This window comes from Myotis davidii, unplaced genomic scaffold (genome assembly GCF_000327345.1).
Source record: "Myotis davidii unplaced genomic scaffold, ASM32734v1 scaffold240, whole genome shotgun sequence".
NCBI lineage: Eukaryota > Metazoa > Chordata > Mammalia > Chiroptera > Vespertilionidae > Myotis > Myotis davidii.
The window spans coordinates 498,319-502,503 of NW_006292334.1; positions in this window are offsets into that span (position 1 = coordinate 498,319).

A 4,185-nucleotide genomic window follows, 5' to 3' on the forward strand; every position below is an offset into this window, starting at 1 on the left:
AGGCCACCTCTTAGAGCCCTCTGACAGTGAGCAGAAACTGAGGGACAGGGGGATCCCTCAACTGTGGAGGGAATGCAGAAAACAGACGGTTTCATGTTAAACTAGGGCTTAATGCTTTGTAGTGGGCTCAGCTACCCAATTTCACAAGGATGATAATAATAATAATGAAATCATGGGATGATAATAATAAATCCTTTGAGATGCTGCCAGAGCTACACATTGCAGGCTTTAGACGCCAGTGGGCAGCTGCTTGGCTAAATGTGGTCCCCAGTTGTCAAGGAGAGACCCAACCGACAGAGGGGAAACAAATCAACAAGGAAGTACAGGGCACACACAGGGCAGAGGCACTCAGAGGTGAAGGTTTTAATTTAGACACCATCTCTGTCTACCCTTAAGGAATTAGCAAGTTGAAATTGTGCTTAAAACATTGTTTGACATTAAGGCATTCATGGCCCCATGGCTTGCATGGATCAGAGGTCAAATTAGTATCCTGTGTCCTAGCTGATTATATGCTTTTCAACCAAACAGTTGACAATTATCATCATTGTGAAGCTGGATGCCATGAAGGTAGTGTTTTTCATTTCCAAGGTGGTTTGGTTTCCACAGAACTAGAAGGTAGAACTTTGCTACCTACTGTGTGATTGCCAGAAATCACTCATTCTCACTTCAGTTACCTCATCTGAAAACTAGAGGTAATAATACCTGAAGTTAGGATTTGTTGGGAGGATTAAACGAAGTAGCTTATTTGCTATGACACAACCCAAGGTGCTTTGGGTTTATTTTAGTTGTATCTGAGTGGGTAAACAGTAAATGGTGTGATAAAGGTAACGGGCCAGTTTGAATTTCATTCAGCAGTGGATAGAGTTAACTAGGAAAAGGTTGGTTGAGGCCTTTGTCCAAAAATGTCAATTTTGAGGGGAGATCATCTACCCTAGTCTTCTCATTTTGGAGCAAGGAAATGGAGTCCTGAGAGTTAAGGTGGGTTTTGCCCCCATCCACTGTCATCCATGGGGTGAGCATCAGAGCAAGGGGCAGAACCCAGGCCAGGGCGTTGGCTCTCGATTCATTATGTTCACAGTCTGCCAGGCTTGTTCTGAAGACCAAGTGGAACCAAATGAGATAATGACTGTGGGAGTTATCTGTCAATAGGAAAAAACACACACACACATAAATGTAAGGTGTCCTTTTAATGAAATGTGTCCGCTAAATACCATTATTGCAGGAAACTACTCTTGACCCTCAGAGATGGCAGAAATGTGGGGCCTTGGGCACCAGCTGTTCCCTGGAGGTTTTCCCAGCTGCTGCCAAGGCAGCTCTGTGGTGGAGGAGCCCAGGGGTGGGGTATTCTGAGAGCGCAGATTCCATGTAGGATTGAGCCAAAGCAGGTCAAAGGCAGAACAGTTGAAGCTATTTGGGAAACAGGTGGGAACAATGGAAAATTCATTTGGTTAAATGCATGCTTAAATGTACACAAAAGTTGTCCCAGTAGCTTGGTTGGCAAGTATAGTGATGTAGTGTTTAAAAGGTTTTTTCTCCCTTCTTTCCTCCTCCTTCTTTTCTCTCTCTCTCTTCCTCTCCTCCTTTTCTTGTTCTTTTTAATTTATTTTTTAATTTATTTTTATTGTTGAAAGTATTACAGATGTCCCCCTTTCTTTTTGTTTTTCCCCCCATTGACCACCTCCACCTCTCACCTGCCTCTCCTATCACACTATTGTCTATGTCCATGGGCTATACATATCTATATATATAAAAGCCTAAGTGACCGAACAACGGAATGAGCATTTGACTGGTCGCTATGATGCACACCGACCACCAGGGGGCAGATGCTCAACACAGGAGCTGCCTCCTGGTGGTTATTGCACTCCCACAGTGGGAGTGCTGCTCAGCTGACTGATGGGTGCCAGACACTGGGCTCACGGATGGTGAGCACCGCTGCGGCAGCACAAGCCTCTCCCACCTCCATGGCAGCATGCTACCCGTGGCGGCAGCAGCAGATGCAGCGGGGCCCAGGATGAGCGGGAGCAGCCCGGGCTTGGGCTCCTCCCTGGCTGCCCACCGCTTCACGCACTGCTACATCCCCCGAGGGGTCCCGGATTGTGAGAGGGCGCAGGCCCGGCTGAGGGACCCCACTGGAGAACAGTCTGTGCACCGGGCCTCTAGTATTAAAAAAAAGTTGATTACCAGCCATGTGATTTTTCTCCCTGTTCTTTAATAAGTGGATATGTGAGTTTAATGCAGAAAAAAAGAAGTTAAAGGTGAGGGAAACTAAGTTTTATCAGTCCCATGGCCTGGGGCAGCTCCATGCTTTCACACACATTTTCTCATTTAATCCTCACAAAACTGCTGTTTACTCTAATAGATGCTAAACTCTTTAATGGCACGGGTCTTCTTCTTCTTTCTTCTTTCTTCTTTCTTCTCCTTTTTTTCAAAAACATTTGTCGCAGCTTTCTGCATTTAGATTATTATTTTTTAAAAATGTAGCCTACCTTTTGTCTGTGTACCACTCATAATTTTGGAAAAGGACATATTCCCTAACACATTCAAATGTTTACATTTGGGTTTTTAAATTATAATTATTTGAAAGACAATTTTTGGTATATTATACAAATTGTCATTTTAAGTTTAAATATTATATCATCCTTCTGAATGCATTTAATGAAACCTAATCTATAGCAATTTGACACTCATCATCTTTCATTAAAGGAATACGGAAGCAATCTCTTCTAAACAGTTGGAATTTTGTAATGTTCCCTTTTCCCCTCTGGAACCTGCGTTACTCCATCTTATGTTGCACACAAAAATCATATCGTAATGAGTGCATTATGTTTGAAAGGCTTATTTATTGCCCTATCAGATTTTGCTACCACAAATGAATGTACAAAGATAGCAATTAAAGATAAAAGTGTTCTAATTAAAATTAAAAATAAAAATTGTTTTAATTTCTTGTGACGACGGGGCTAAGTATTACAATTTTTAATTGAATTATCTTTACAACTATTACTAGTACACATTTACTCAAAATAGCATAAATATGTTGCAACTAATAATTACTAAATATAAAAATGAATACTTATTGGAAACATAACTCTTATGAGACTGATAGGGCTTTAACATTTTTTGCATGAGCTCATCCATCCGTGGATGGATATTACTGATTGTTCGGGTGGAGGTTTGGCATCGACTCTCTTCTTTTTTCCATTGATAGATATGACCACTGAGAGCACTTGTTCACATAAGTAAGATGGGCATGGAAGGAATTTTATGATGGCAATTTCTCAAATTCTTTGGTCCACATCTGAATTTTATGCCAGAAATTATATAGTATTCTATTATCAAAATTATTGTTAATGATCTGTGACTCTCAAATTTCATGGCCTCAGTGAAGAGAGTATTTGTCATCCTCAATTAAACAACTTGATGAGATTCTTCTTCAGATTTGTTGAAAGCTAAGAAATGGGGACTACAAGACTTGCAGAAGAACCTGTTGCCCAGTTATGAGAGTATTTTGTTGGGAGAGGTAACCCGCCCTGGGCCTTGAATGTCCCTGCACATTCTTGTTGATGAGGCCCATAATGCAAGGCTCTTGCTGCTTTTTATCTGGGTCATTTCTCAGAGCCATAAGCATCCTTGAGATGAGGTCGCCTCTCTCCCCAGACAAAGACCAGGCTTGCTTCTGCTTGCTGAGTGTTGAATCCCCCAGACCACAGTGTAGATAGTATCCACTACATGTTTATGTCCATACATCTGCTTTCACTGTCCCTGTGGGAGCTGGAGGACATAGGAAACCAATGCAAATCTGTATCGCGCTCAGGCTTCTTGCTGTGCCAAGAGCAGCAAAGGTCACATCTCTGGCCCCTGAGTTTCATGTCTTTTGCCTGCATCCATGAAACCGTAACAGACTAGTTCATTAGGTTTCAAGGAGGATAAGAATCCCAGGTCCTTCACAGAACCTGCCCTATTTATGTGTTTAATTTCTGGGAAGAATATCAAGAAGGCATTACCATGACCCAATGAATGACTTAATTGTGGCAATTGGTCCAGTATTGCTAATACCAATAAATGGGTATTACTCCAAACATCTCAAATACCTCAAAAAGACAGAATCCAGTGCCCCTAACTTTGTAGCATTTGCCATCTTAAAGACATCATCCAGTGTTCTGTGTCAATTCAGACTTAATCTTTTGG